This window comes from Anoplopoma fimbria, chromosome 9, assembly GCF_027596085.1.
Source record: "Anoplopoma fimbria isolate UVic2021 breed Golden Eagle Sablefish chromosome 9, Afim_UVic_2022, whole genome shotgun sequence".
Lineage (NCBI taxonomy): Eukaryota > Metazoa > Chordata > Actinopteri > Perciformes > Anoplopomatidae > Anoplopoma > Anoplopoma fimbria.
In genome coordinates, this window is record NC_072457.1 from 1,061,036 (window position 1) to 1,086,627 (window position 25,592).

The following is a 25,592-nucleotide window of genomic DNA, read 5'->3' on the forward strand; positions in this document are numbered from 1 at the left end:
CTTCACGTACAACAGCTGGAAGTCATGTAATGGTGCAATCATTCACTGATCAGCATGTTTATGGCACCATAGTTTTTCCTGGTTGAATAAGGTGAGATGACATTTAGAAGGTTCGGAATCAACCACTTCTATAAAGAGTAGATTCTCTTGGTTGCCAACATCTGTAAAGGGGGCACCCAGAGTTGAACTGGGGACCTCTTGATCTGCAGTCAAATGCTCTACCACTGAGCTATACCCCCTCTTATGTATCTTCTGCTTTCTGCCGGCGAGTCTGTCGGACCATAGATGTGTTGCCCTGCTGGAGGCAGTCCGCAATAGTGGTAGGATGTGATGGTGATGGTATGGACCGCCATTTAGCTTGGGTGAAACTATTGCAGCCGCTTGAGACCTGAAAGGTGGTAAAAGTTGCTTATCTTCACGTACAACCGCTGGAATTCATGTAATGGTGCAGTTACTAAATATTCAGCATGTTTATGGCACAACAGTTTTCCTGGTTGAATAAGGTGAGATGACATTTAGAAGGTTTGGAATCAACCACTTCTATAAAGAGTAGATTCTCTTGGTTGCCAACATCTGTAAAGGGGGCACCCAGAGTTGAACTGGGGACCTCTTGATCTGCAGTCAAATGCTCTACCACTGAGCTATACCCCCTCTCATTATCTTCTGCTTTCTGCCGGCGAGTCTGTCGGACCATAGATGTGTTGCCCTGCTGGAGGCAGTCCGCAATAGTGGTAGGATGTGATGGTGATGGTATGGACCGCTATTTAGCTTGGGTGAAACTATTGCAGCCGCTTGAGACCTGAAAGGTGGTAAAAGTTGCTTATCTTCACGTACAACCGCTGGAATTCATGTAATGGTGCAGTTACTAAATATTCAGCATGTTTATGGCACAACAGTTTTCCTGGTTGAATAAGGTGAGATGACATTTAGAAGGTTTGGAATCAACCACTTCTATAAAAAGTAGATTCTCTTGGTTGCCAACATCTGTAAAGGGGGCACCCAGAGTTGAACTGGGGACCTCTTGATCTGCAGTCAAATGCTCTACCACTGAGCTATACCTCTCATTTATCTTCTGCTTTCTGGCGGCGAGTATGTCGGTACCCATGAGATATACACCTTCCATTAAAATTAGCATCCACACGAGAGGCAAAGTTCATAATAAACTAAGTTGTACAATTGGTTGATGGCATTGGCTATCTGGACTTTTGAGTATTAAACTTTTTCAGCCACTTGAGACCTTAAAGGTGGTAAAAGGTGCTTATCTTCACGTACAACAGCTGGAAGTCATGTAATGGTGCAATCATTCACTGATCAGCATGTTTAGGGCACCATAGTTTTCCTGGTTGAATAAGGTGAGATGACATTTAGAAGGTTCGGAATCAACCACTTCTATAAAGAGTAGATTCTCTTGGTTGCCAACATCTGTAAAGGGGGCACCCAGATTTGAACTGGGGACCTCTTGATCTGCAGTCAAATGCTCTACCACTGAGCTATACCCCCTCTCATTTATCTTCTGCTTTCTGGCGGCGAGTATGTCGGTACCCATGAGATATACACCTTCCATTAAAATTAGCATCCACACGAGAGGCAAAGTTCATAATAAACTAAGTTGTACAATTGGTTGATGGCATTGGCTATCTGGACTTTTGAGTATAAAACTATTGCAGCCACTTGAGACCTGAAAGGTGGTAAAAGTTGCTTATCTTCACGTACAACAGCTGGAAGTCATGTAATGGTGCAATCATTCACTGATCAGCATGTTTATGGCACCATAGTTTTCCTGGTTGAATAAGGTGAGATGACATTTAGAAGGTTTGGAATCAACCACTTCTATAAAGAGTAGATTCTCTTGGTTGCCAACATCTGTAAAGGGGGCACCCAGAGTTGAACTGGGGACCTCTTGATCTGCAGTCAAATGCTCTACCACTGAGCTATACCCCCTCTCATGTATCTTCTGCTTTCTGCCGGCGAGTCTGTCGGACCATAGATGTGTTGCCCTGCTGGAGGCAGTCCGCAATAGTGGTAGGATGTGATGGTGATGGTATGGACCGCCATTTAGCTTGGGTGAAACTATTGCAGCCGCTTGAGACCTGAAAGGTGGTAAAAGTTGCTTATCTTCACGTACAACCGCTGGAATTCATGTAATGGTGCAGTTACTAACTTTTCAGCATGTTTATGGCACAACAGTTTTCCTGGTTGAATAAGGTGAGATGACATTTAGAAGGTTTGGAATCAACCACTTCTATAAAAAGTAGATTCTCTTGGTTGCCAACATCTGTAAAGGGGGCACCCAGAGTTGAACTGGGGACCTCTTGATCTGCAGTCAAATGCTCTACCACTGAGCTATACCCCCTCTCATTTATCTTCTGCTTTCTGGCGGCGAGTATGTCGGTACCCATGAGATATACACCTTCCATTAAAATTAGCATCCGCACGAGAGGCAAAGTTCATAATGAACTAAGTTGTACAATTGGTTGATGGCATTGGCTATCTGGACTTTTGAGTATTAAACTTTTTCAGCCACTTGAGACCTTAAAGGTGGTAAAAGTTGCTTATACTTACGTACTGCAGCTGGAAGTCATGTAATGGTGCAATCATTCACTGATCAACATGTTTAGGGCACCATAGGTAGAATAAGGTGAGATGACATTTAGAAGGTTCGGAATCAACCACTTCTATAAAGAGTAGATTCTCTTGGTTGCCAACATCTGTAAAGGGGGCACCCAGAGTTGAACTGGGGACCTCTTGATCTGCAGTCAAATGCTCTACCACTGAGCTATACCCCCTCTCATTTATCTTCTGCTTTCTGCCGGCGAGTATGTCGGTACCCATGAGATATACACCTTCCATTAAAATTAGCATCCGCACGAGAGGCAAAGTTCATAATACACTACGTTGTGCAACTGGTTGATGGCATTGGCTATCTGGACTTTTGAGTATTAAACTATTGCAGCCACTTGAGATCTGAAAGATGGTAAAAGTTGCTTATCTTCACGTACAACAGCTGGAAGTCATGTAATGGTGCAATCATTCACTGATCAGCATGTTTTGGGCACCATAGTTTTCCTGGTTGAATAAGGTGAGATGACATTTAGAAGGTTCGGAATCAACCACTTCTATAAAGAGTAGATTCTCTTGGTTGCCAACATCTGTAAAGGGGGCACCCAGAGTTGAACTGGGGACCTCTTGATCTGCAGTCAAATGCTCTACCACTGAGCTATACCCCCTCTCTTTATCTTCTGCTTTCTGCCGGCGAGTCTGTCGGACCATAGATGTGTTGCCCTGCTGGAGGCAGTCCGCAATAGTGGTAGGATGTGATGGTGATGGTATGGACCGCTATTTAGCTTGGGTGAAACTATTGCAGCCGCTTGAGACCTGAAAGGTGGTAAAAGTTGCTTATCTTCACGTACAACCGCTGGAATTCATGTAATGGTGCAGTTACTAAATATTCAGCATGTTTATGGCACAACAGTTTTCCTGGTTGAATAAGGTGAGATGACATTTAGAAGGTTCGGAATCAACCACTTCTATAAAGAGTAGATTCTCTTGGTTGCCAACATCTGTAAAGGGGGCACCCAGAGTTGAACTGGGGACCTCTTGATCTGCAGTCAAATGCTCTACCACTGAGCTATACCCCCTCTCATTTATCTTCTGCTTTCTGCCGGTCGGTACCCATGTCGGACCATTAAATGTTAGCCCTGCTGGAGGCAAAGTCCATAATACTAGGATGTTGATGGTGATGGTATTGGCTATCTGGACTTTTGAGTATGAAACTATTGCAGCCACTTGAGACCTGAAAGGTGGTAAAAGTTGCTTATCTTCACGTACAACAGCTGGAATTCATGTAATGGTGCAATCATTCACTGATCAGCATGTTTATGGCACCACAGTTTTCCTGGTTGAATAAGGTGAGATGACATTTAGAAGGTTCGGAATCAACCACTTCTATAAAGAGTAGATTCTCTTGGTTGCCAACATCTGTAAAGGGGGCACCCAGAGTTGAACTGGGGACCTCTTGATCTGCAGTCAAATGCTCTACCACTGAGCTATACCCCCTCTCTTTTAACTTGTGCTTTCTGCCGGCGAGTCTGTCGGACCATAGATGTGTTGCCCTGCTGGAGGCAGTCCGCAATAGTGGTAGGATGTGATGGTGATGGTATGGACCGCCATTTAGCTTGGGTGAAACTATTGCAGCCGCTTGAGACCTGAAAGGTGGTAAAAGTTGCTTATCTTCACGTACAACCGCTGGAATTCATGTAATGGTGCAGTTACTAAATTTCAGCATGTTTATGGCACAACAGTTTTCCTGGTTGAATAAGGTGAGATGACATTTAGAAGGTTCGGAATCAACCACTTCTATAAAGAGTAGATTCTCTTGGTTGCCAACATCTGTAAAGGGGGCACCCAGAGTTGAACTGGGGACCTCTTGATCTGCAGTCAAATGCTCTACCACTGAGCTATACCCCCTCTCATTATCTTCTGCTTTCTGGCGGCGAGTATGTCGGTACCCATGAGATATACACCTTCCATTAAAATTAGCATCCACACGAGAGGCAAAGTTCATAATACACTAAGTTGTGCAACTGGTTGATGGCATTGGCTATCTGGACTTTTGAGTATTAAACTATTGCAGCCACTTGAGATCTGAAAGATGGTAAAAGTTGCTTATCTTCACGTACAACAGCTGGAAGTCATGTAATGGTGCAATCATTCACTGATCAGCATGTTTTGGGCACCATAGTTTTCCTGGTTGAATAAGGTGAGATGACATTTAGAAGGTTCGGAATCAACCACTTCTATAAAGAGTAGATTCTCTTGTTTGCCAACATCTGTAAAGGGGGCACCCAGATTTGAACTGGGGACCTCTTGATCTGCAGTCAAATGCTCTACCACTGAGCTATACCCCCTCTCTTTTAACTTGTGCTTTCTGCCGGCGAGTCTGTCGGACCATAGATGTGTTGCCCTGCTGGAGGCAGTCCGCAATCGTGGTAGGATGTGATGGTGATGGTATGGACCGCCATTTAGCTTGGGTGAAACTATTGCAGCCGCTTGAGACCTGAAAGGTGGTAAAAGTTGCTTATCTTCAAGTACAACCACTGGAATTCATGTAATGGTGCAGTTACTAAATATTCAGCATGTTTATGGCACAACAGTTTTCCTGGTTGAATAAGGTGAGATGACATTTAGAAGGTTTTGGAATCAACCACTTCTATAAAGAGTAGATTCTCTTGGTTGCCAACATCTGTAAAGGGGGCACCCAGAGTTGAACTGGGGACCTCTTGATCTGCAGTCAAATGCTCTACCACTGAGCTATACCCCTCTCATTTAACTTGTGCTTTCTGCCGGCGAGTCTGTCGGACCATAGATGTGTTGCCCTGCTGGAGGCAGTCCCTTCCATTAAAATTAGTGGTAGGATGTGATGGTGATGGTATGGACCGGCTATTTAGGACTTGGGTGAAACTATTGCAGCCACTTGAGATCTGAAAGATGGTAAAAGTTGCTTATCTTCACGTACAACAGCTGGAAGTCATGTAATGGTGCAATCATTCACTGATCAGCATGTTTATGGCACCATAGTTTTCCTGGTTGAATAAGGTGAGATGACATTTAGAAGGTTCGGAATCAACCACTTCTATAAAGAGTAGATTCTCTTGGTTGCCAACATCTGTAAAGGGGGCACCCAGAGTTGAACTGGGGACCTCTTGATCTGCAGTCAAATGCTCTACCACTGAGCTATACCCCTCTCTTTTAACTTGTGCTTTCTGCCGGCGAGTCTGTCGGACCATAGATGTGTTGCCCTGCTGGAGGCAGTCCGCAATAGTGGTAGGATGTGATGGTGATGGTATGGACCGCCATTTAGCTTGGGTGAAACTATTGCAGCCACTTGAGATCTGAAAGATGGTAAAAGTTGCTTATCTTCACGTACAACCGCTGGAATTCATGTAATGGTGCAGTTACTAACTTTTCAGCATGTTTATGGCACAACAGTTTTCCTGGTTGAATAAGGTGAGATGACATTTAGAAGGTTCGGAATCAACCACTTCTATAAAGAGTAGATTCTCTTGTTTGCCAACATCTGTAAAGGGGGCACCCAGAGTTGAACTGGGGACCTCTTGATCTGCAGTCAAATGCTCTACCACTGAGCTATACCCCCTCTCATTTATCTTCTGCTTTCTGGCGGCGAGTATGTCGGTACCCATGAGATATACACCTTCCATTAAAATTAGCATCCACACGAGAGGCAAAGTTCATAATACACTAAGTTGTGCAACTGGTTGATGGCATTGGCTATCTGGACTTTTGAGTATTAAACTATTGCAGCCACTTGAGATCTGAAAGATGGTAAAAGTTGCTTATCTTCACGTACAACAGCTGGAAGTCATGTAATGGTGCAATCATTCACTGATCAGCATGTTTATGGCACCATAGTTTTCCTGGTTGAATAAGGTGAGATGACATTTAGAAGGTTCGGAATCAACCACTTCTATAAAGAGTAGATTCTCTTGGTTGCCAACATCTGTAAAGGGGGCACCCAGAGTTGAACTGGGGACCTCTTGATCTGCAGTCAAATGCTCTACCACTGAGCTATACCCCTCTCTTTTAACTTGTGCTTTCTGCCGGCGAGTCTGTCGGACCATAGATGTGTTCCCTGCTGGAGGCAGTCCGCAATAGTGGTAGGATGTGATGGTGATGGTATGGACCGCCATTTAGCTTGGGTGAAACTATTGCAGCCGCTTGAGACCTGAAAGGTGGTAAAAGTTGCTTATCTTCACGTACAACAGCTGGAATTCATGTAATGGTGCAGTTACTAACTTTTCAGCATGTTTATGGCACAACAGTTTTCCTGGTTGAATAAGGTGAGATGACATTTAGAAGGTTCGGAATCAACCACTTCTATAAAGAGTAGATTCTCTTGGTTGCCAACATCTGTAAAGGGGGCACCCAGAGTTGAACTGGGGACCTCTTGATCTGCAGTCAAATGCTCTACCACTGAGCTATACCCCTCTCTTTTAACTTGTGCTTTCTGCCGGCGAGTATGTCGGTACCATGAGATATACACCTTCCATTAAAATTAGCATCCACACGAGAGGCAAAGTTCATAATAGTGGTAGGATGTGCAACTGGTTGATGGCATTGGCTATCTGGACTTTTGGTATTAAACTATTGCAGCCACTTGAGATCTGAAAGATGGTAAAAGTTGCTTATCTTCACGTACAACAGCTGGAAGTCATGTAATGGTGCAATCATTCACTGATCAGCATGTTTAGGGCACCATAGTTTTCCTGGTTGAATAAGGTGAGATGACATTTAGAAGGTTCGGAATCAACCACTTCTATAAAGAGTAGATTCTCTTGGTTGCCAACATCTGTAAAGGGGGCACCCAGAGTTGAACTGGGGACCTCTTGATCTGCAGTCAAATGCTCTACCACTGAGCTATACCCCCTCTCTTTTAACTTGTGCTTTCTGCCGGCGAGTCTGTCGGACCATAGATGTGTTGCCCTGCTGGAGGCAGTCCGCAATAGTGGTAGGATGTGATGGTGATGGTATGGACCGCCATTTAGCTTGGGTGAAACTATTGCAGCCGCTTGAGACCTGAAAGGTGGTAAAAGTTGCTTATCTTCACGTACAACCGCTGGAATTCATGTAATGGTGCAGTTACTAACTTTTCAGCATGTTTATGGCACAACAGTTTTCCTGGTTGAATAAGGTGAGATGACATTTAGAAGGTTCGGAATCAACCACTTCTATAAAGAGTAGATTCTCTTGGTTGCCAACATCTGTAAAGGGGGCACCCAGAGTTGAACTGGGGACCTCTTGATCTGCAGTCAAATGCTCTACCACTGAGCTATACCCCCTCTCATTTATCTTCTGCTTTCTGGCGGCGAGTATGTCGGTACCCATGAGATATACACCTTCCATTAAAATTAGCATCCGCACGAGAGGCAAAGTTCATAATACACTACGTTGTGCAACTGGTTGATGGCATTGGCTATCTGGACTTTTGAGTATTAAACTATTGCAGCCACTTGAGATCTGAAAGATGGTAAAAGTTGCTTATCTTCATGTACAACAGCTGGAAGTCATGTAATGGTGCAATCATTCACTGATCAGCATGTTTTGGGCACCATAGTTTTCCTGGTTGAATAAGGTGAGATGACATTTAGAAGGTTCGGAATCAACCACTTCTATAAAGAGTAGATTCTCTTGGTTGCCAACATCTGTAAAGGGGGCACCCAGAGTTGAACTGGGGACCTCTTGATCTGCAGTCAAATGCTCTACCACTGAGCTATACCCCCTCTCTTTTAACTTGTGCTTTCTGCCGGCGAGTCTGTCGGACCATAGATGTGTTGCCCTGCTGGAGGCAGTCCGCAATAGTGGTAGGATGTGATGGTGATGGTATGGACCGCTATTTAGCTTGGGTGAAACTATTGCAGCCGCTTGAGACCTGAAAGGTGGTAAAAGTTGCTTATCTTCACGTACAACAGCTGGAATTCATGTAATGGTGCAGTTACTAAATATTCAGCATGTTTATGGCACAACAGTTTTCCTGGTTGAATAAGGTGAGATGACATTTAGAAGGTTCGGAATCAACCACTTCTATAAAGAGTAGATTCTCTTGGTTGCCAACATCTGTAAAGGGGCACCCAGAGTTGAACTGGGGACCTCTTGATCTGCAGTCAAATGCTCTACCACTGAGCTATACCCCCTCTCATTTAACTTGTGCTTTCTGCCGGCGAGTATGTCGAGATATAGATTCCATTAAAATTAGCATCCTGCACGGAGGCAAAGTCCATAATACACTAGGATGTGCATGGTTGATGGCATTGGCTATCTGGACTTTTGAGTATTAAACTATTGCAGCCACTTGAGATCTGAAAGATGGTAAAAGTTGCTTATCTTCACGTACAACAGCTGGAATTCATGTAATGGTGCAATCATTAACTGATCAGCATGTTTATGGCACAACAGTTTTCCTGGTTGAATAAGGTGAGATGACATTTAGAAGGTTCGGAATCAACCACTTCTATAAAGAGTAGATTCTCTTGGTTGCCAACATCTGTAAAGGGGGCACCCAGAGTTGAACTGGGGACCTCTTGATCTGCAGTCAAATGCTCTACCACTGAGCTATACCCCCTCTCATGTATCTTCTGCTTTCTGCCGGCGAGTCTGTCGGACCATAGATGTGTTGCCCTGCTGGAGGCAGTCCGCAATAGTGGTAGGATGTGATGGTGATGGTATGGACCGCTATTTAGCTTGGGTGAAACTATTGCAGCCGCTTGAGACCTGAAAGGTGGTAAAAGTTGCTTATCTTCACGTACAACAGCTGGAATTCATGTAATGGTGCAGTTACTAACTATTCAGCATGTTTATGGCACAACAGTTTTCCTGGTTGAATAAGGTGAGATGACATTTAGAAGGTTTGGAATCAACCACTTCTATAAAGAGTAGATTCTCTTGGTTGCCAACATCTGTAAAGGGGGCACCCAGAGTTGAACTGGGGACCTCTTGATCTGCAGTCAAATGCTCTACCACTGAGCTATACCCCCTCTCATTTATCTTCTGCTTTCTGGCGGCGAGTATGTCGGACCATGAGATATACACCTTCCATTAAAATTAGCATCCCACGGAGGCAAAGTTCATAATAAACTAAGTTGTGAACTGGTTGATGGCATTGGCTATCTGGACTTTTGAGTATTAAACTATTGCAGCCACTTGAGATCTGAAAGATGGTAAAAGTTGCTTATCTTCACGTACAACAGCTGGAAGTCATGTAATGGTGCAATCATTCACTGATCAGCATGTTTAGGGCACCATAGTTTTCCTGGTTGAATAAGGTGAGATGACATTTAGAAGGTTCGGAATCAACCACTTCTATAAAGAGTAGATTCTCTTGGTTGCCAACATCTGTAAAGGGGGCACCCAGAGTTGAACTGGGGACCTCTTGATCTGCAGTCAAATGCTCTACCACTGAGCTATACCCCCTCTCATTTATCTTCTGCTTTCTGGCGGCGAGTATGTCGGTACCCATGAGATATACACCTTCCATTAAAATTAGCATCCGCACGAGAGGCAAAGTTCATAATACACTACGTTGTGCAACTGGTTGATGGCATTGGCTATCTGGACTTTTGAGTATTAAACTATTGCAGCCACTTGAGATCTGAAAGATGGTAAAAGTTGCTTATCTTCACGTACAACAGCTGGAAGTCATGTAATGGTGCAATCATTCACTGATCAGCATGTTTATGGCACCATAGTTTTCCTGGTAGAATAAGGTGAGATGACATTTAGAAGGTTCGGAATCAACCACTTCTATAAAGAGTAGATTCTCTTGGTTGCCAACATCTGTAAAGGGGGCACCCAGAGTTGAACTGGGGACCTCTTGATCTGCAGTCAAATGCTCTACCACTGAGCTATACCCCTCTCTCATTAACTTGTGCTTTCTGCCGGCGAGTCTGTCGGACCATAGATGTGTTGCCCTGCTGGAGGCAGTCCGCAATAGTGGTAGGATGTGATGGTGATGGTATGGACCGCTATTTAGCTTGGGTGAAACTATTGCAGCCACTTGAGATCTGAAAGATGGTAAAAGTTGCTCATCCTAACGTACAACAGCTGGAAGTCATGTAATGGTGCAGTTACTAAATATTCAGCATGTTTATGGCACAACAGTTTTCCTGGTTGAATAAGGTGAGATGACATTTAGAAGGTTTGGAATCAACCACTTCTATAAAAAGTAGATTCTCTTGGTTGCCAACATCTGTAAAGGGGGCACCCAGAGTTGAACTGGGGACCTCTTGATCTGCAGTCAAATGCTCTACCACTGAGCTATACCCCCTCTCTTTTAACTTGTGCTTTCTGCCGGCGAGTATGTCGGACCATAGATGTGTGGCCCTGCTGGAGGCAGTCCGCAATAGTGGTAGGATGTGATGGTGATGGTATGGACCACTATTTAGCTTGGGTGAAACTATTGCAGCCGCTTGAGACCTGAAAGGTGGTAAAAGTTGCTTATCTTCACGTACAACAGCTGGAATTCATGTAATGGTGCAGTTACTAACTGATTCAGCATGTTTATGGCACAACAGTTTTCCTGGTTGAATAAGGTGAGATGACATTTAGAAGGTTCGGAATCAACCACTTCTATAAAGAGTAGATTCTCTTGGTTGCCAACATCTGTAAAGGGGGCACCCAGAGTTGAACTGGGGACCTCTTGATCTGCAGTCAAATGCTCTACCACTGAGCTATACCCCCTCTCATTTATCTTCTGCTTTCTGGCGGCGAGTATGTCGGTACCCATGAGATATACACCTTCCATTAAAATTAGCATCCACACGAGAGGCAAAGTTCATAATACACTAAGTTGTGCAACTGGTTGATGGCATTGGCTATCTGGACTTTTGAGTATTAAACTATTGCAGCCACTTGAGATCTGAAAGATGGTAAAAGTTGCTTATCTTCACGTACAACAGCTGGAAGTCATGTAATGGTGCAATCATTCACTGATCAGCATGTTTAGGCACAACAGTTTTCCTGGTTGAATAAGGTGAGATGACATTTAGAAGGTTCGGAATCAACCACTTCTATAAAGAGTAGATTCTCTTGGTTGCCAACATCTGTAAAGGGGGCACCCAGAGTTGAACTGGGGACCTCTTGATCTGCAGTCAAATGCTCTACCACTGAGCTATACCCCCTCTCTTTTAACTTGTGCTTTCTGCCGGCGAGTCTGTCGGACCATAGATGTGTTGCCCTGCTGGAGGCAGTCCGCAATAGTGGTGGTAGGATGTGATGGTGATGGTATGGACCGCTATTTAGCTTGGGTGAAACTATTGCAGCCGCTTGAGACCTGAAAGGTGGTAAAAGTTGCTTATCTTCACGTACAACAGCTGGAATTCATGTAATGGTGCAGTTACTAACTTTTCAGCATGTTTATGGCACAACAGTTTTCCTGGTTGAATAAGGTGAGATGACATTTAGAAGGTTTGGAATCAACCACTTCTATAAAGAGTAGATTCTCTTGGTTGCCAACATCTGTAAAGGGGGCACCCAGAGTTGAACTGGGGACCTCTTGATCTGCAGTCAAATGCTCTACCACTGAGCTATACCCCCTCTCATTATCTTCTGCTTTCTGGCGGCGAGTATGTCGGTACCCATGAGATATACACCTTCCATTAAAATTAGCATCCGCACGAGAGGCAAAGTTCATAATACACTACGTTGTGCAACTGGTTGATGGCATTGGCTATCTGGACTTTTGAGTATTAAACTATTGCAGCCACTTGAGATCTGAAAGATGGTAAAAGTTGCTTATCTTCACGTACAACAGCTGGAAGTCATGTAATGGTGCAATCATTCACTGATCAGCATGTTTATGGCACCATAGTTTTCCTGGTTGAATAAGGTGAGATGACATTTAGAAGGTTCGGAATCAACCACTTCTATAAAGAGTAGATTCTCTTGGTTGCCAACATCTGTAAAGGGGGCACCCAGAGTTGAACTGGGGACCTCTTGATCTGCAGTCAAATGCTCTACCACTGAGCTATACCCCTCTCATTTAACTTGTGCTTTCTGCCGGCGAGTCTGTCGGACCATAGATGTCCATTGCCCTGCTGGAGGCAGTCCGCAATAGTGGTAGGATGTGATGGTGATGGTATGGACCGCCATTTAGCTTGGGTGAAACTATTGCAGCCGCTTGAGACCTGAAAGGTGGTAAAAGTTGCTTATCTTCACGTACAACAGCTGGAATTCATGTAATGGTGCAGTTACTAACTTTTCAGCATGTTTATGGCACAACAGTTTTCCTGGTTGAATAAGGTGAGATGACATTTAGAAGGTTTGGAATCAACCACTTCTATAAAAAGTAGATTCTCTTGGTTGCCAACATCTGTAAAGGGGGCACCCAGATTTGAACTGGGGACCTCTTGATCTGCAGTCAAATGCTCTACCACTGAGCTATACCCCCTCTCATTTATCTTCTGCTTTCTGGCGGCGAGTATGTCGGTACCCATGAGATATACACCTTCCATTAAAATTAGCATCCACACGAGAGGCAAAGTTCATAATACACTAAGTTGTGCAACTGGTTGATGGCATTGGCTATCTGGACTTTTGAGTATTAAACTATTGCAGCCACTTGAGATCTGAAAGATGGTAAAAGTTGCTTATCTTCACGTACAACCGCTGGAATTCATGTAATGGTGCAATCATTCACTGATCAGCATGTTTAGGGCACCATAGTTTTCCTGGTTGAATAAGGTGAGATGACATTTAGAAGGTTCGGAATCAACCACTTCTATAAAGAGTAGATTCTCTTGGTTGCCAACATCTGTAAAGGGGGCACCCAGAGTTGAACTGGGGACCTCTTGATCTGCAGTCAAATGCTCTACCACTGAGCTATACCCCTCTCTTTTAACTTGTACTTTCTGCCGGCGAGTCTGTCGGACCATAGATGTGTTGCCCTGCTGGAGGCAGTCCGCAATAGTGGTAGGATGTGATGGTGATGGTATGGACCGCTATTTAGCTTGGGTGAAACTATTGCAGCCGCTTGAGACCTGAAAGGTGGTAAAAGTTGCTTATCTTCACGTACAACCGCTGGAATTCATGTAATGGTGCAGTTACTAAATATTCAGCATGTTTATGGCACAACAGTTTTCCTGGTTGAATAAGGTGAGATGACATTTAGAAGGTTCGGAATCAACCACTTCTATAAAGAGTAGATTCTCTTGGTTGCCAACATCTGTAAAGGGGGCACCCAGAGTTGAACTGGGGACCTCTTGATCTGCAGTCAAATGCTCTACCACTGAGCTATACCCCCTCTCATTTATCTTCTGCTTTCTGGCGGCGAGTATGTCGGTACCCATGAGATATACACCTTCCATTAAAATTAGCATCCACACGAGAGGCAAAGTTCATAATACACTAAGTTGTGCAACTGGTTGATGGCATTGGCTATCTGGACTTTTGAGTATTAAACTATTGCAGCCACTTGAGATCTGAAAGATGGTAAAAGTTGCTTATCTTCACGTACAACAGCTGGAATTCATGTAATGGTGCAATCATTCAACTGATCAGCATGTTTATGGCACCATAGTTTTCCTGGTTGAATAAGGTGAGATGACATTTAGAAGGTTCGGAATCAACCACTTCTATAAAGAGTAGATTCTCTTGGTTGCCAACATCTGTAAAGGGGGCACCCAGAGTTGAACTGGGGACCTCTTGATCTGCAGTCAAATGCTCTACCACTGAGCTATACCCCCTCTCTTTTAACTTGTGCTTTCTGCCGGCGAGTATGTCGGACCATAGATGTGTGGCCCTGCTGGAGGCAGTCCGCAATAGTGGTAGGATGTGATGGTGATGGTATGGACCGCCATTTAGCTTGGGTGAAACTATTGCAGCCGCTTGAGACCTGAAAGGTGGTAAAAGTTGCTTATCTTCACGTACAACCGCTGGAATTCATGTAATGGTGCAGTTACTAACTTTTTCAGCATGTTTATGGCACAACAGTTTTCCTGGTTGAATAAGGTGAGATGACATTTAGAAGGTTCGGAATCAACCACTTCTATAAAGAGTAGATTCTCTTGGTTGCCAACATCTGTAAAGGGGGCACCCAGAGTTGAACTGGGGACCTCTTGATCTGCAGTCAAATGCTCTACCACTGAGCTATACCCCCTCTCATTTATCTTCTGCTTTCTGGCGGCGAGTATGTCGGTACCCATGAGATATACACCTTCCATTAAAATTAGCATCCACACGAGAGGCAAAGTTCATAATACACTAAGTTGTGCAACTGGTTGATGGCATTGGCTATCTGGACTTTTGAGTATTAAACTATTGCAGCCACTTGAGATCTGAAAGATGGTAAAAGTTGCTTATCTTCACGTACAACAGCTGGAATTCATGTAATGGTGCAGTTACTAACTGATTCAGCATGTTTATGGCACAACAGTTTTCCTGGTTGAATAAGGTGAGATGACATTTAGAAGGTTCGGAATCAACCACTTCTATAAAGAGTAGATTCTCTTGGTTGCCAACATCTGTAAAGGGGGCACCCAGAGTTGAACTGGGGACCTCTTGATCTGCAGTCAAATGCTCTACCACTGAGCTATACCCCCTCTCATTTATCTTCTGCTTTCTGGCGGCGAGTATGTCGGTACCCATGAGATATACACCTTCCATTAAAATTAGCATCCACACGAGAGGCAAAGTTCATAATACACTAAGTTGTGCAACTGGTTGATGGCATTGGCTATCTGGACTTTTGAGTATTAAACTATTGCAGCCACTTGAGACCTGAAAGGTGGTAAAAGTTGCTTATCTTCACGTACAACAGCTGGAATTCATGTAATGGTGCAATCATTCACTGATCAGCATGTTTAGGGCACCAGTTTTCCTGGTTGAATAAGGTGAGATGACATTTAGAAGGTTCGGAATCAACCACTTCTATAAAGAGTAGATTCTCTTGGTTGCCAACATCTGTAAAGGGGGCACCCAGAGTTGAACTGGGGACCTCTTGATCTGCAGTCAAATGCTCTACCACTGAGCTATACCCCCTCTCTTTAACTTGTGCTTTCTGCCGGCGAGTCTGTCGGACCATAGATGTGTTGCCCTGCTGGAGGCAGTCCGCAATAGTGGTAGGATGTGATGGTGATGGTATGGACCGCTATTTAGCTTGGGTGAAACTATTGCAGCCGCTTGAGACCTGAAAGGTGGTAAAAGTTGCTTATCTTCACGTACAACCGCTGGAATTCATGTAATGGTGCAGTTACTAAATATTCAGCATGTTTATGGCACAACAGTTTTCCTGGTTGAATAAGGTGAGATGACATTTAGAAGGTTCGGAATCAACCACTTCTATAAAGAGTAGATTCTCTTGGTTGCCAACATCTGTAAAGGGGGCACCCAGAGTTGAACTGGGGACCTCTTGATCTGCAGTCAAATGCTCTACCACTGAGCTATACCCCCTCTCATTTATCTTCTGCTTTCTGGCGGCGAGTATGTCGGTACCCATGAGATATACACCTTCCATTAAAATTAGCATCCACACGAGAGGCAAAGTTCATAATACACTAAGTTGTGCAACTGGTTGATGGCATTGGCTATCTGGACTTTTGAGTATTAAACTATTGCAGCCACTTGAGATCTGAAAGATGGTAAAAGTTGCTTATCTTCACGTACAACAGCTGGAATTCATGTAATGGTGCAATCATTCACTGATCAGCATGTTTATGGCACAACAGTTTTCCTGGTTGAATAAGGTGAGATGACATTTAGAAGGTTCGGAATCAACCACTTCTATAAAGAGTAGATTCTCTTGGTTGCCAACATCTGTAAAGGGGGCACCCAGAGTTGAACTGGGGACCTCTTGATCTGCAGTCAAATGCTCTACCACTGAGCTATACCCCCTCTCATTTATCTTCTGCTTTCTGGCGGCGAGTATGTCGGTACCCATGAGATATACACCTTCCATTAAAATTAGCATCCACACGAGAGGCAAAGTTCATAATACACTAAGTTGTGCAACTGGTTGATGGCATTGGCTATCTGGACTTTTGAGTATTAAACTATTGCAGCCACTTGAGACCTTAAAGGTGGTAAAAGTTGCTTATCCTAACGTACAACAGCTGGAAGTCATGTAATGGTGCAATCATTCACTGATCAGCATGTTTAGGGCACCATAGTTTTCCTGGTTGAATAAGGTGAGATGACATTTAGAAGGTTCGGAATCAACCACTTCTATAAAGAGTAGATTCTCTTGGTTGCCAACATCTGTAAAGGGGGCACCCAGAGTTGAACTGGGGACCTCTTGATCTGCAGTCAAATGCTCTACCACTGAGCTATACCCCCTCTCATTTAACTTGTGCTTTCTGCCGGCGAGTCTGTCGGACCATAGATGTGTTGCCCTGCTGGAGGCAGTCCGCAATAGTGGTAGGATGTGATGGTGATGGTATGGACCGCCATTTAGCTTGGGTGAAACTATTGCAGCCGCTTGAGACCTGAAAGGTGGTAAAAGTTGCTTATCTTCACGTACAACCGCTGGAATTCATGTAATGGTGCAGTTACTAAATATTCAGCATGTTTATGGCACAACAGTTTTCCTGGTTGAATAAGGTGAGATGACATTTAGAAGGTTTGGAATCAACCACTTCTATAAAAAGTAGATTCTCTTGGTTGCCAACATCTGTAAAGGGGGCACCCAGAGTTGAACTGGGGACCTCTTGATCTGCAGTCAAATGCTCTACCACTGAGCTATACCCCCTCTCATTTATCTTCTGCTTTCTGGCGGCGAGTATGTCGGTACCCATGAGATATACACCTTCCATTAAAATTAGCATCCACACGAGAGGCAAAGTTCATAATAAACTAAGTTGTACAATTGGTTGATGGCATTGGCTATCTGTACCTTTGAGTATTAAACTATTGCAGCCACTTGAGATCTTAAAGGTGGTAAAAGTTGCTTATCTTCACGTACAACAGCTGGAAGTCATGTAATGGTGCAATCATTCACTGATCAGCATGTTTATGGCACCATAGTTTTCCTGGTTGAATAAGGTGAGATGACATTTAGAAGGTTCGGAATCAACCACTTCTATAAAGAGTAGATTCTCTTGGTTGCCAACATCTGTAAAGGGGGCACCCAGAGTTGAACTGGGGACCTCTTGATCTGCAGTCAAATGCTCTACCACTGAGCTATACCCCTCTCATTTATCTTCTGCTTTCTGGCGGCGAGTATGTCGGTACCCATGAGATATACACCTTCCATTAAAATTAGCATCCGAACGAGAGGCAAAGTTCATAATACACTAAGTTGTGCAACTGGTTGATGGCATTGGCTATCTGGACTTTTGAGTATTAAACTATTGCAGCCACTTGAGATCTGAAAGATGGTAAAAGTTGCTTATCTTCACGTACAACAGCTGGAATTCATGTAATGGTGCAATCATTCACTGATCAGCATGTTTATGGCACAACAGTTTTCCTGGTTGAATAAGGTGAGATGACATTTAGAAGGTTCGGAATCAACCACTTCTATAAAGAGTAGATTCTCTTGGTTGCCAACATCTGTAAAGGGGGCACCCAGAGTTGAACTGGGGACCTCTTGATCTGCAGTCAAATGCTCTACCACTGAGCTATACCCCCTCTCATTTATCTTGTGCTTTCTGCCGGCGAGTCTGTCGGACCATAGATGTGTTGCCCTGCTGGAGGCAGTCCGCAATAGTGGTAGGATGTGATGGTGATGGTATGGACCGCTATTTAGCTTGGGTGAAACTATTGCAGCCGCTTGAGACCTGAAAGGTGGTAAAAGTTGCTTATCTTCACGTACAACAACTGGAATTCATGTAATGGTGCAGTTACTAAATATTCAGCATGTTTATGGCACAACAGTTTTCCTGGTTGAATAAGGTGAGATGACATTTAGAAGGTTTGGAATCAACCACTTCTATAAAAAGTAGATTCTCTTGGTTGCCAACATCTGTAAAGGGGGCACCCAGAGTTGAACTGGGGACCTCTTGATCTGCAGTCAAATGCTCTACCACTGAGCTATACCCCCTCTCTTTTAACTTGTGCTTTCTGCCGGCGAGTCTGTCGGACCATAGATGTGTTGCCCTGCTGGAGGCAGTCCGCAATAGTGGTAGGATGTGATGGTGATGGTATGGACCGCTATTTAGCTTGGGTGAAACTATTGCAGCCGCTTGAGACCTGAAAGGTGGTAAAAGTTGCTTATCTTCACGTACAACAGCTGGAATTCATGTAATGGTGCAGTTACTAACTTTTCAGCATGTTTATGGCACAACAGTTTTCCTGGTTGAATAAGGTGAGATGACATTTAGAAGGTTCGGAATCAACCACTTCTATAAAGAGTAGATTCTCTTGGTTGCCAACATCTGTAAAGGGGGCACCCAGAGTTGAACTGGGGACCTCTTGATCTGCAGTCAAATGCTCTACCACTGAGCTATACCCCCTCTCATTTATCTTCTGCTTTCTGGCGGCGAGTATGTCGGTACCATGAGATATACACCTTCCATTAAAATTAGCATCCACACGAGAGGCAAAGTTCATAATACACTAAGTTGTGCAACTGGTTGATGGCATTGGCTATCTGGACTTTTGAGTATTAAACTATTGCAGCCACTTGAGATCTGAAAGATGGTAAAAGTTGCTTATCTTCACGTACAACAGCTGGAATTCATGTAATGGTGCAGTTACTAACTGATTCAGCATGTTTATGGCACAACAGTTTTCCTGGTTGAATAAGGTGAGATGACATTTAGAAGGTTCGGAATCAACCACTTCTATAAAGAGTAGATTCTCTTGGTTGCCAACATCTGTAAAGGGGGCACCCAGAGTTGAACTGGGGACCTCTTGATCTGCAGTCAAATGCTCTACCACTGAGCTATACCCCCTCTCATTTATCTTCTGCTTTCTGGCGGCGAGTATGTCGGTACCCATGAGATATACACCTTCCATTAAAATTAGCATCCACACGAGAGGCAAAGTTCATAATAAACTAAGTTGTACAATTGGTTGATGGCATTGGCTATCTGGACTTTTGAGTATTAAACTTTTGCAGCCACTTGAGACCTTAAAGGTGGTAAAAGTTGCTTATACTTCACGTACAACAGCTGGAAGTCATGTAATGGTGCAATCATTCACTGATCAACATGTTTAGGGCACCATAGGTAGAATAAGGTGAGATGACATTTAGAAGGTTCGGAATCAACCACTTCTATAAAGAGTAGATTCTCTTGGTTGCCAACATCTGTAAAGGGGGCACCCAGAGTTGAACTGGGGACCTCTTGATCTGCAGTCAAATGCTCTACCACTGAGCTATACCCCCTCTCTTTTAACTTGTGCTTTCTGCCGGCGAGTATGTCGGACCATAGATGTGTTGCCCTGCTGGAGGCAGTCCGCAATAGTGGTAGGATGTGATGGTGATGGTATGGACCGCCATTTAGCTTGGGTGAAACTATTGCAGCCGCTTGAGACCTGAAAGGTGGTAAAAGTTGCTTATCTTCACGTACAACAGCTGGAATTCATGTAATGGTGCAGTTACTAACTTTTCAGCATGTTTATGGCACAACAGTTTTCCTGGTTGAATAAGGTGAGATGACATTTAGAAGGTTCGGAATCAACCACTTCTATAAAGAGTAGATTCTCTTGGTTGCCAACATCTGTAAAGGGGGCACCCAGAGTTGAACTGGGGACCTCTTGATCTGCAGTCAAATGCTCTACCACTGAGCTATACCCCCTCTCATTTATCTTCTGCTTTCTGGCGGCGAGTATGTCGGGTACCCATGAGATATACACCTTCCATTAAAATTAGCATCCACACGAGAGGCAAAGTTCATAATACACTAAGTTGTGCAACTGGTTGATGGCATTGGCTATCTGGACTTTTGAGTATTAAACTATTGCAGCCACTTGAGATCTGAAAGATGGTAAAAGTTGCTTATCTTCACGTACAACAGCTGGAAGTCATGTAATGGTGCAATCATTCACTGATCAGCATGTTTATGGCACAACAGTTTTCCTGGTTGAATAAGGTGAGATGACATTTAGAAGGTTCGGAATCAACCACTTCTATAAAGAGTAGATTCTCTTGGTTGCCAACATCTGTAAAGGGGGCACCCAGAGTTGAACTGGGGACCTCTTGATCTGCAGTCAAATGCTCTACCACTGAGCTATACCCCCTCTCATTTAACTTCTGCTTTCTGCCGGCGAGTCTGTCGGACCATAGATGTGTTGCCCTGCTGGAGGCAGTCCGCAATAGTGGTAGGATGTGATGGTGATGGTATGGACCGCTATTTAGCTTGGGTGAAACTATTGCAGCCGCTTGAGACCTGAAAGGTGGTAAAAGTTGCTTATCTTCACGTACAACCGCTGGAATTCATGTAATGGTGCAGTTACTAAATATTCAGCATGTTTATGGCACAACAGTTTTCCTGGTTGAATAAGGTGAGATGACATTTAGAAGTTTCGGAATCAACCACTTCTATAAAGAGTAGATTCTCTTGGTTGCCAACATCTGTAAAGGGGGCACCCAGAGTTGAACTGGGGACCTCTTGATCTGCAGTCAAATGCTCTACCACTGAGCTATACCCCCTCTCATTTATCTTCTGCTTTCTGGCGGCGAGTATGTCGGTACCCATGAGATATACACCTTCCATTAAAATTAGCATCCACACGAGAGGCAAAGTTCATAATAAACTAAGTTGTGCAATGGTTGATGGCATTGGCTATCTGGACTTTTGAGTATTAAACTATTGCAGCCACTTGAGATCTGAAAGATGGTAAAAGTTGCTTATCCTAACGTACAACAGCTGGAAGTCATGTAATGGTGCAATCATTCACTGATCAGCATGTTTATGGCACCATAGTTTTCCTGGTTGAATAAGGTGAGATGACATTTAGAAGGTTCGGAATCAACCACTTCTATAAAGAGTAGATTCTCTTGGTTGCCAACATCTGTAAAGGGGGCACCCAGAGTTGAACTGGGGACCTCTTGATCTGCAGTCAAATGCTCTACCACTGAGCTATACCCCCTCTCATTTAACTTGTGCTTTCTGCCGGCGAGTCTGTCGGACCATAGATGTGTTGCCCCTGCTGGAGGCAGTCCGCAATAGTGGTAGGATGTGATGGTGATGGTATGGACCGCTATTTAGCTTGGGTGAAACTATTGCAGCCGCTTGAGACCTGAAAGGTGGTAAAAGTTGCTTATCTTCACGTACAACCGCTGGAATTCATGTAATGGTGCAGTTACTAAATATTCAGCATGTTTATGGCACAACAGTTTTCCTGGTTGAATAAGGTGAGATGACATTTAGAAGGTTTGGAATCAACCACTTCTATAAAAAGTAGATTCTCTTGGTTGCCAACATCTGTAAAGGGGGCACCCAGAGTTGAACTGGGGACCTCTTGATCTGCAGTCAAATGCTCTACCACTGAGCTATACCCCCTCTCATTTATCTTCTGCTTTCTGGCGGCGAGTATGTCGGTACCCATGAGATATACACCTTCCATTAAAATTAGCATCCACACGAGAGGCAAAGTTCATAATAAACTAAGTTGTACAATTGGTTGATGGCATTGGCTATCTGGACTTTTGAGTATTAAACTTTTTCAGCCACTTGAGACCTTAAAGGTGGTAAAAGTTGCTTATCTTCACGTACAACAGCTGGAAGTCATGTAATGGTGCAATCATTCACTGATCAGCATGTTTATGGCACAACAGTTTTCCTGGTTGAATAAGGTGAGATGACATTTAGAAGGTTCGGAATCAACCACTTCTATAAAGAGTAGATTCTCTTGGTTGCCAACATCTGTAAAGGGGGCACCCAGAGTTGAACTGGGGACCTCTTGATCTGCAGTCAAATGCTCTACCACTGAGCTATACCCCCTCTCATTTATCTTCTGCTTTCTGGCGGCGAGTATGTCGGTACCCATGAGATATACACCTTCCATTAAAATTAGCATCCACACGAGAGGCAAAGTTCATAATAAACTAAGTTGTACAATTGGTTGATGGCATTGGCTATCTGGACTTTTGAGTATTAAACTATTGCAGCCACTTGAGACCTGAAAGGAGGTAAAAGTTGCTTATCTTCACGTACAACAGCTGGAAGTCATGTAATGGTGCAATCATTCACTGATCAGCATGTTTATGGCACAACAGTTTTCCTGGTTGAATAAGGTGAGATGACATTTAGAAGGTTCGGAATCAACCACTTCTATAAAGAGTAGATTCTCTTGGTTGCCAACATCTGTAAAGGGGGCACCCAGAGTTGAACTGGGGACCTCTTGATCTGCAGTCAAATGCTCTACCACTGAGCTATACCCCCTCTCATGTATCTTCTGCTTTCTGCCGGCGAGTCTGTCGGACCATAGATGTGTTCCCTGCTGGAGGCAGTCCGCAATAGTGGTAGGATGTGATGGTGATGGTATGGACCGCTATTTAGCTTGGGTGAAACTATTGCAGCCGCTTAAGACCTGAACGGTGGTAAAAGTTGCTTATCTTCACGTACAACAGCTGGAATTCATGTAATGGTGCAGTTACTAACTTTTCAGCATGTTTATGGCACAACAGTTTTCCTGGTTGAATAAGGTGAGATGACATTTAGAAGGTTTGGAATCAACCACTTCTATAAAAAGTAGATTCTCTTGGTTGCCAACATCTGTAAAGGGGGCACCCAGAGTTGAACTGGGGACCTCTTGATCTGCAGTCAAATGCTCTACCACTGAGCTATACCCCCTCTCATTTATCTTGTGCTTTCTGCCGGCGAGTCTGTCGGACCATAGATGTGTTGCCCTGCTGGAGGTAGTCCGCAATAGTGGTAGGATGTGATGGTGATGGTATGGACCGCTATTTAGCTTGGGTGAAACTATTGCAGCCGCTTGAGACCTGAAAGGTGGTAAAAGTTGCTTATCTTCACGTACAACCACTGGAATTCATGTAATGGTGCAGTTACTAAATATTCAGCATGTTTATGGCACAACAGTTTTCCTGGTTGAATAAGGTGAGATGACATTTAGAAGTTTCGGAATCAACCACTTCTATAAAGAGTAGATTCTCTTGGTTGCCAACATCTGTAAAGGGGGCACCCAGAGTTGAACTGGGGACCTCTTGATCTGCAGTCAAATGCTCTACCACTGAGCTATACCCCCTCTCATTTATCTTCTGCTTTCTGGCGGCGAGTATGTCGGTACCCATGAGATATACACCTTCCATTAAAATTAGCATCCACACGAGAGGCAAAGTTCATAATAAACTAAGTTGTACAATTGGTTGATGGCATTGGCTATCTGGACTTTTGAGTATAAAACTATTGCAGCCACTTGAGACCTGAAAGGTGGTAAAAGTTGCTTATCTTCACGTACAACAGCTGGAAGTCATGTAATGGTGCAATCATTCACTGATCAGCATGTTTATGGCACAACAGTTTTCCTGGTTGAATAAGGTGAGATGACATTTAGAAGGTTCGGAATCAACCACTTCTATAAAGAGTAGATTCTCTTGGTTGCCAACATCTGTAAAGGGGGCACCCAGAGTTGAACTGGGGACCTCTTGATCTGCAGTCAAATGCTCTACCACTGAGCTATACCCCTCTCTTTTAACTTGTGCTTTCTGCCGGCGAGTATGTCGGACCATAGATGTGTTGCCCTGCTGGAGGCAGTCCGCAATAGTGGTAGGATGTGATGGTGATGGTATGGACCGCTATTTAGCTTGGGTGAAACTATTGCAGCCGCTTGAGACCTGAAAGGTGGTAAAAGTTGCTTATCTTCACGTACAACCACTGGAATTCATGTAATGGTGCAGTTACTAAATATTCAGCATGTTTATGGCACAACAGTTTTCCTGGTTGAATAAGGTGAGATGACATTTAGAAGTTTCGGAATCAACCACTTCTATAAAGAGTAGATTCTCTTGGTTGCCAACATCTGTAAAGGGGGCACCCAGAGTTGAACTGGGGACCTCTTGATCTGCAGTCAAATGCTCTACCACTGAGCTATACCCCCTCTCATTTATCTTCTGCTTTCTGGCGGCGAGTATGTCGGTACCCATGAGATATACACCTTCCATTAAAATTAGCATCCACACGAGAGGCAAAGTTCATAATAAACTAAGTTGTACAATTGGTTGATGGCATTGGCTATCTGGACTTTTGAGTATTAAACTTTTTCAGCCACTTGAGACCTTAAAGGTGGTAAAAGTTGCTTATACTTACGTACTGCAGCTGGAAGTCATGTAATGGTGCAATCATTCACTGATCAACATGTTTAGGGCACCATAGGTAGAATAAGGTGAGATGACATTTAGAAGGTTCGGAATCAACCACTTCTATAAAGAGTAGATTCTCTTGGTTGCCAACATCTGTAAAGGGGGCACCCAGAGTTGAACTGGGGACCTCTTGATCTGCAGTCAAATGCTCTACCACTGAGCTATACCCCCTCTCTTTTAACTTGTGCTTTCTGCCGGCGAGTATGTCGGACCATAGATGTGTGGCCCTGCTGGAGGCAGTCCGCAATAGTGGTAGGATGTGATGGTGATGGTATGGACCGCTATTTAGCTTGGGTGAAACTATTGCAGCCGCTTGAGACCTGAAAGGTGGTAAAAGTTGCTTATCTTCACGTACAACCGCTGGAATTCATGTAATGGTGCAGTTACTAAATATTCAGCATGTTTATGGCACAACAGTTTTCCTGGTTGAATAAGGTGAGATGACATTTAGAAGGTTTGGAATCAACCACTTCTATAAAAAGTAGATTCTCTTGGTTGCCAACATCTGTAAAGGGGGCACCCAGAGTTGAACTGGGGACCTCTTGATCTGCAGTCAAATGCTCTACCACTGAGCTATACCCCCTCTCATTTATCTTCTGCTTTCTGGCGGCGAGTATGTCGGTACCCATGAGATATACACCTTCCATTAAAATTAGCATCCGCACGAGAGGCAAAGTTCATAATACACTACGTTGTGCAACTGGTTGATGGCATTGGCTATCTGGACTTTTGAGTATTAAACTATTGCAGCCACTTGAGATCTGAAAGATGGTAAAAGTTGCTTATCTTCACGTACAACAGCTGGAAGTCATGTAATGGTGCA

The 25,592-nt window shown here is 43.9% G+C and overlaps 59 non-coding genes across 59 annotated transcripts; all 59 read right to left on the reverse strand.

Moving 5' to 3' along the window:
* Window positions 1-167: 167 nt before the first annotated feature.
* Window positions 168-239, reverse strand: trnac-gca (transfer RNA cysteine (anticodon GCA)). Its single transcript has one exon. It is a non-coding gene; the product is annotated as a tRNA-Cys (tRNA).
* A 340-nt stretch (window positions 240-579) lies between these two features.
* On the reverse strand, window positions 580-651 carry trnac-gca (transfer RNA cysteine (anticodon GCA)). Its single transcript has one exon. It is a non-coding gene; the product is annotated as a tRNA-Cys (tRNA).
* A 777-nt stretch (window positions 652-1,428) lies between these two features.
* On the reverse strand, window positions 1,429-1,500 carry trnac-gca (transfer RNA cysteine (anticodon GCA)). Its single transcript has one exon. It is a non-coding gene; the product is annotated as a tRNA-Cys (tRNA).
* Window positions 1,501-1,869: 369 nt separating this feature from the next.
* On the reverse strand, window positions 1,870-1,941 carry trnac-gca (transfer RNA cysteine (anticodon GCA)). Its single transcript has one exon. It is a non-coding gene; the product is annotated as a tRNA-Cys (tRNA).
* Window positions 1,942-2,281: 340 nt separating this feature from the next.
* On the reverse strand, window positions 2,282-2,353 carry trnac-gca (transfer RNA cysteine (anticodon GCA)). The gene has a single exon. It is a non-coding gene; the product is annotated as a tRNA-Cys (tRNA).
* Window positions 2,354-2,714: 361 nt separating this feature from the next.
* On the reverse strand, window positions 2,715-2,786 carry trnac-gca (transfer RNA cysteine (anticodon GCA)). Its single transcript has one exon. It is a non-coding gene; the product is annotated as a tRNA-Cys (tRNA).
* A 369-nt stretch (window positions 2,787-3,155) lies between these two features.
* trnac-gca (transfer RNA cysteine (anticodon GCA)) lies at window positions 3,156-3,227 on the reverse strand. The gene has a single exon. It is a non-coding gene; the product is annotated as a tRNA-Cys (tRNA).
* A 339-nt stretch (window positions 3,228-3,566) lies between these two features.
* trnac-gca (transfer RNA cysteine (anticodon GCA)) lies at window positions 3,567-3,638 on the reverse strand. Its single transcript has one exon. It is a non-coding gene; the product is annotated as a tRNA-Cys (tRNA).
* A 346-nt stretch (window positions 3,639-3,984) lies between these two features.
* Window positions 3,985-4,056, reverse strand: trnac-gca (transfer RNA cysteine (anticodon GCA)). Its single transcript has one exon. It is a non-coding gene; the product is annotated as a tRNA-Cys (tRNA).
* Window positions 4,057-4,395: 339 nt separating this feature from the next.
* Window positions 4,396-4,467, reverse strand: trnac-gca (transfer RNA cysteine (anticodon GCA)). The gene has a single exon. It is a non-coding gene; the product is annotated as a tRNA-Cys (tRNA).
* A 368-nt stretch (window positions 4,468-4,835) lies between these two features.
* trnac-gca (transfer RNA cysteine (anticodon GCA)) lies at window positions 4,836-4,907 on the reverse strand. Its single transcript has one exon. It is a non-coding gene; the product is annotated as a tRNA-Cys (tRNA).
* Window positions 4,908-5,248: 341 nt separating this feature from the next.
* On the reverse strand, window positions 5,249-5,320 carry trnac-gca (transfer RNA cysteine (anticodon GCA)). Its single transcript has one exon. It is a non-coding gene; the product is annotated as a tRNA-Cys (tRNA).
* A 351-nt stretch (window positions 5,321-5,671) lies between these two features.
* trnac-gca (transfer RNA cysteine (anticodon GCA)) lies at window positions 5,672-5,743 on the reverse strand. The gene has a single exon. It is a non-coding gene; the product is annotated as a tRNA-Cys (tRNA).
* A 339-nt stretch (window positions 5,744-6,082) lies between these two features.
* trnac-gca (transfer RNA cysteine (anticodon GCA)) lies at window positions 6,083-6,154 on the reverse strand. The gene has a single exon. It is a non-coding gene; the product is annotated as a tRNA-Cys (tRNA).
* A 369-nt stretch (window positions 6,155-6,523) lies between these two features.
* On the reverse strand, window positions 6,524-6,595 carry trnac-gca (transfer RNA cysteine (anticodon GCA)). The gene has a single exon. It is a non-coding gene; the product is annotated as a tRNA-Cys (tRNA).
* Window positions 6,596-6,933: 338 nt separating this feature from the next.
* trnac-gca (transfer RNA cysteine (anticodon GCA)) lies at window positions 6,934-7,005 on the reverse strand. The gene has a single exon. It is a non-coding gene; the product is annotated as a tRNA-Cys (tRNA).
* Window positions 7,006-7,372: 367 nt separating this feature from the next.
* Window positions 7,373-7,444, reverse strand: trnac-gca (transfer RNA cysteine (anticodon GCA)). Its single transcript has one exon. It is a non-coding gene; the product is annotated as a tRNA-Cys (tRNA).
* A 340-nt stretch (window positions 7,445-7,784) lies between these two features.
* trnac-gca (transfer RNA cysteine (anticodon GCA)) lies at window positions 7,785-7,856 on the reverse strand. The gene has a single exon. It is a non-coding gene; the product is annotated as a tRNA-Cys (tRNA).
* Window positions 7,857-8,225: 369 nt separating this feature from the next.
* trnac-gca (transfer RNA cysteine (anticodon GCA)) lies at window positions 8,226-8,297 on the reverse strand. The gene has a single exon. It is a non-coding gene; the product is annotated as a tRNA-Cys (tRNA).
* A 339-nt stretch (window positions 8,298-8,636) lies between these two features.
* trnac-gca (transfer RNA cysteine (anticodon GCA)) lies at window positions 8,637-8,708 on the reverse strand. Its single transcript has one exon. It is a non-coding gene; the product is annotated as a tRNA-Cys (tRNA).
* Window positions 8,709-9,064: 356 nt separating this feature from the next.
* On the reverse strand, window positions 9,065-9,136 carry trnac-gca (transfer RNA cysteine (anticodon GCA)). Its single transcript has one exon. It is a non-coding gene; the product is annotated as a tRNA-Cys (tRNA).
* Window positions 9,137-9,476: 340 nt separating this feature from the next.
* On the reverse strand, window positions 9,477-9,548 carry trnac-gca (transfer RNA cysteine (anticodon GCA)). The gene has a single exon. It is a non-coding gene; the product is annotated as a tRNA-Cys (tRNA).
* Window positions 9,549-9,912: 364 nt separating this feature from the next.
* trnac-gca (transfer RNA cysteine (anticodon GCA)) lies at window positions 9,913-9,984 on the reverse strand. The gene has a single exon. It is a non-coding gene; the product is annotated as a tRNA-Cys (tRNA).
* A 369-nt stretch (window positions 9,985-10,353) lies between these two features.
* On the reverse strand, window positions 10,354-10,425 carry trnac-gca (transfer RNA cysteine (anticodon GCA)). Its single transcript has one exon. It is a non-coding gene; the product is annotated as a tRNA-Cys (tRNA).
* Window positions 10,426-10,765: 340 nt separating this feature from the next.
* Window positions 10,766-10,837, reverse strand: trnac-gca (transfer RNA cysteine (anticodon GCA)). Its single transcript has one exon. It is a non-coding gene; the product is annotated as a tRNA-Cys (tRNA).
* A 341-nt stretch (window positions 10,838-11,178) lies between these two features.
* On the reverse strand, window positions 11,179-11,250 carry trnac-gca (transfer RNA cysteine (anticodon GCA)). Its single transcript has one exon. It is a non-coding gene; the product is annotated as a tRNA-Cys (tRNA).
* Window positions 11,251-11,618: 368 nt separating this feature from the next.
* Window positions 11,619-11,690, reverse strand: trnac-gca (transfer RNA cysteine (anticodon GCA)). Its single transcript has one exon. It is a non-coding gene; the product is annotated as a tRNA-Cys (tRNA).
* A 343-nt stretch (window positions 11,691-12,033) lies between these two features.
* Window positions 12,034-12,105, reverse strand: trnac-gca (transfer RNA cysteine (anticodon GCA)). The gene has a single exon. It is a non-coding gene; the product is annotated as a tRNA-Cys (tRNA).
* Window positions 12,106-12,473: 368 nt separating this feature from the next.
* trnac-gca (transfer RNA cysteine (anticodon GCA)) lies at window positions 12,474-12,545 on the reverse strand. Its single transcript has one exon. It is a non-coding gene; the product is annotated as a tRNA-Cys (tRNA).
* A 341-nt stretch (window positions 12,546-12,886) lies between these two features.
* trnac-gca (transfer RNA cysteine (anticodon GCA)) lies at window positions 12,887-12,958 on the reverse strand. Its single transcript has one exon. It is a non-coding gene; the product is annotated as a tRNA-Cys (tRNA).
* Window positions 12,959-13,327: 369 nt separating this feature from the next.
* trnac-gca (transfer RNA cysteine (anticodon GCA)) lies at window positions 13,328-13,399 on the reverse strand. The gene has a single exon. It is a non-coding gene; the product is annotated as a tRNA-Cys (tRNA).
* A 339-nt stretch (window positions 13,400-13,738) lies between these two features.
* Window positions 13,739-13,810, reverse strand: trnac-gca (transfer RNA cysteine (anticodon GCA)). Its single transcript has one exon. It is a non-coding gene; the product is annotated as a tRNA-Cys (tRNA).
* A 370-nt stretch (window positions 13,811-14,180) lies between these two features.
* trnac-gca (transfer RNA cysteine (anticodon GCA)) lies at window positions 14,181-14,252 on the reverse strand. The gene has a single exon. It is a non-coding gene; the product is annotated as a tRNA-Cys (tRNA).
* A 341-nt stretch (window positions 14,253-14,593) lies between these two features.
* On the reverse strand, window positions 14,594-14,665 carry trnac-gca (transfer RNA cysteine (anticodon GCA)). The gene has a single exon. It is a non-coding gene; the product is annotated as a tRNA-Cys (tRNA).
* Window positions 14,666-15,035: 370 nt separating this feature from the next.
* trnac-gca (transfer RNA cysteine (anticodon GCA)) lies at window positions 15,036-15,107 on the reverse strand. Its single transcript has one exon. It is a non-coding gene; the product is annotated as a tRNA-Cys (tRNA).
* Window positions 15,108-15,474: 367 nt separating this feature from the next.
* On the reverse strand, window positions 15,475-15,546 carry trnac-gca (transfer RNA cysteine (anticodon GCA)). Its single transcript has one exon. It is a non-coding gene; the product is annotated as a tRNA-Cys (tRNA).
* Window positions 15,547-15,885: 339 nt separating this feature from the next.
* trnac-gca (transfer RNA cysteine (anticodon GCA)) lies at window positions 15,886-15,957 on the reverse strand. The gene has a single exon. It is a non-coding gene; the product is annotated as a tRNA-Cys (tRNA).
* Window positions 15,958-16,326: 369 nt separating this feature from the next.
* On the reverse strand, window positions 16,327-16,398 carry trnac-gca (transfer RNA cysteine (anticodon GCA)). The gene has a single exon. It is a non-coding gene; the product is annotated as a tRNA-Cys (tRNA).
* Window positions 16,399-16,767: 369 nt separating this feature from the next.
* trnac-gca (transfer RNA cysteine (anticodon GCA)) lies at window positions 16,768-16,839 on the reverse strand. The gene has a single exon. It is a non-coding gene; the product is annotated as a tRNA-Cys (tRNA).
* Window positions 16,840-17,179: 340 nt separating this feature from the next.
* On the reverse strand, window positions 17,180-17,251 carry trnac-gca (transfer RNA cysteine (anticodon GCA)). The gene has a single exon. It is a non-coding gene; the product is annotated as a tRNA-Cys (tRNA).
* Window positions 17,252-17,620: 369 nt separating this feature from the next.
* trnac-gca (transfer RNA cysteine (anticodon GCA)) lies at window positions 17,621-17,692 on the reverse strand. The gene has a single exon. It is a non-coding gene; the product is annotated as a tRNA-Cys (tRNA).
* Window positions 17,693-18,060: 368 nt separating this feature from the next.
* On the reverse strand, window positions 18,061-18,132 carry trnac-gca (transfer RNA cysteine (anticodon GCA)). The gene has a single exon. It is a non-coding gene; the product is annotated as a tRNA-Cys (tRNA).
* A 340-nt stretch (window positions 18,133-18,472) lies between these two features.
* Window positions 18,473-18,544, reverse strand: trnac-gca (transfer RNA cysteine (anticodon GCA)). The gene has a single exon. It is a non-coding gene; the product is annotated as a tRNA-Cys (tRNA).
* Window positions 18,545-18,884: 340 nt separating this feature from the next.
* On the reverse strand, window positions 18,885-18,956 carry trnac-gca (transfer RNA cysteine (anticodon GCA)). The gene has a single exon. It is a non-coding gene; the product is annotated as a tRNA-Cys (tRNA).
* A 369-nt stretch (window positions 18,957-19,325) lies between these two features.
* On the reverse strand, window positions 19,326-19,397 carry trnac-gca (transfer RNA cysteine (anticodon GCA)). Its single transcript has one exon. It is a non-coding gene; the product is annotated as a tRNA-Cys (tRNA).
* A 362-nt stretch (window positions 19,398-19,759) lies between these two features.
* trnac-gca (transfer RNA cysteine (anticodon GCA)) lies at window positions 19,760-19,831 on the reverse strand. Its single transcript has one exon. It is a non-coding gene; the product is annotated as a tRNA-Cys (tRNA).
* Window positions 19,832-20,171: 340 nt separating this feature from the next.
* trnac-gca (transfer RNA cysteine (anticodon GCA)) lies at window positions 20,172-20,243 on the reverse strand. Its single transcript has one exon. It is a non-coding gene; the product is annotated as a tRNA-Cys (tRNA).
* Window positions 20,244-20,613: 370 nt separating this feature from the next.
* On the reverse strand, window positions 20,614-20,685 carry trnac-gca (transfer RNA cysteine (anticodon GCA)). Its single transcript has one exon. It is a non-coding gene; the product is annotated as a tRNA-Cys (tRNA).
* A 340-nt stretch (window positions 20,686-21,025) lies between these two features.
* trnac-gca (transfer RNA cysteine (anticodon GCA)) lies at window positions 21,026-21,097 on the reverse strand. Its single transcript has one exon. It is a non-coding gene; the product is annotated as a tRNA-Cys (tRNA).
* A 368-nt stretch (window positions 21,098-21,465) lies between these two features.
* Window positions 21,466-21,537, reverse strand: trnac-gca (transfer RNA cysteine (anticodon GCA)). Its single transcript has one exon. It is a non-coding gene; the product is annotated as a tRNA-Cys (tRNA).
* A 341-nt stretch (window positions 21,538-21,878) lies between these two features.
* On the reverse strand, window positions 21,879-21,950 carry trnac-gca (transfer RNA cysteine (anticodon GCA)). The gene has a single exon. It is a non-coding gene; the product is annotated as a tRNA-Cys (tRNA).
* A 369-nt stretch (window positions 21,951-22,319) lies between these two features.
* trnac-gca (transfer RNA cysteine (anticodon GCA)) lies at window positions 22,320-22,391 on the reverse strand. The gene has a single exon. It is a non-coding gene; the product is annotated as a tRNA-Cys (tRNA).
* Window positions 22,392-22,760: 369 nt separating this feature from the next.
* Window positions 22,761-22,832, reverse strand: trnac-gca (transfer RNA cysteine (anticodon GCA)). Its single transcript has one exon. It is a non-coding gene; the product is annotated as a tRNA-Cys (tRNA).
* A 339-nt stretch (window positions 22,833-23,171) lies between these two features.
* On the reverse strand, window positions 23,172-23,243 carry trnac-gca (transfer RNA cysteine (anticodon GCA)). Its single transcript has one exon. It is a non-coding gene; the product is annotated as a tRNA-Cys (tRNA).
* Window positions 23,244-23,583: 340 nt separating this feature from the next.
* trnac-gca (transfer RNA cysteine (anticodon GCA)) lies at window positions 23,584-23,655 on the reverse strand. Its single transcript has one exon. It is a non-coding gene; the product is annotated as a tRNA-Cys (tRNA).
* A 369-nt stretch (window positions 23,656-24,024) lies between these two features.
* On the reverse strand, window positions 24,025-24,096 carry trnac-gca (transfer RNA cysteine (anticodon GCA)). Its single transcript has one exon. It is a non-coding gene; the product is annotated as a tRNA-Cys (tRNA).
* A 339-nt stretch (window positions 24,097-24,435) lies between these two features.
* On the reverse strand, window positions 24,436-24,507 carry trnac-gca (transfer RNA cysteine (anticodon GCA)). Its single transcript has one exon. It is a non-coding gene; the product is annotated as a tRNA-Cys (tRNA).
* A 361-nt stretch (window positions 24,508-24,868) lies between these two features.
* Window positions 24,869-24,940, reverse strand: trnac-gca (transfer RNA cysteine (anticodon GCA)). The gene has a single exon. It is a non-coding gene; the product is annotated as a tRNA-Cys (tRNA).
* A 340-nt stretch (window positions 24,941-25,280) lies between these two features.
* On the reverse strand, window positions 25,281-25,352 carry trnac-gca (transfer RNA cysteine (anticodon GCA)). Its single transcript has one exon. It is a non-coding gene; the product is annotated as a tRNA-Cys (tRNA).
* Between the last annotated feature and the right edge of the window lie 240 nt (window positions 25,353-25,592).